The sequence below is a fragment of the Plasmopara halstedii genome (genome assembly GCF_900000015.1).
Source record: "Plasmopara halstedii genome assembly, contig: Scaffold_54, whole genome shotgun sequence".
Classification (NCBI taxonomy): domain Eukaryota; phylum Oomycota; class Peronosporomycetes; order Peronosporales; family Peronosporaceae; genus Plasmopara; species Plasmopara halstedii.
Window position 1 is genome coordinate 908,034 of NW_020186975.1, and position 684 is coordinate 908,717.

Sequence of the window (684 nt, forward strand, 5' to 3'; positions counted from 1 at the left end):
CCAGAACGTGAGCAGCGCTCAGTGGGTTACGTGCCACTCCACGATCAGCCCGCGGGCCACGCTCGGGACTCCTGTCCAATGCACCGTTGATGTCTACCGACACGGACATTCAATTGTCTAGCATGTTGATCGTCCCGGCCCAGTGCTCTCGCCAATAGCGCATTTGTCACATAGCAGAGGTGGGTTCATGACTTGCCAACGCTACACCAGGAGGCGTGCGCGTAGCGCCCAAGGTCTTTGACCTACAATCAATCCATGGTTCATGGTGTTCCAACCATGCCATTCCTAGGATGAGGTCATGCCTTGCATCCAAGTCTAAAACTAGACAGCGTTTCACGCTATCAAAGTCAATAAACTTGACTCCGAGGTCCACAGGGACCTTCGGGACCGTGACACGTGTCCCCGTCGCTACGCGAACAGAGACGACATCACCCAACTGCGCTTTCAATTGTATTTTTTAAACTAGCAGTAACATTAAAGTTAATGAAAAATCTGATTAAACAATTTAAAACTTTTTGATAAAATAAGAACTATTTACTAGCGCCTCAGCATACAGCTGACTTCCCTCCATCGTGGAGCGTCGGGCATAAATGCCCGACGCCCCAGAATCTATAAGGATTTTCCATAGCTTCTCGAAGCCCTTTACGGTCGCCTCCACGACCAGCAAGCCCGGCTTGCACACAC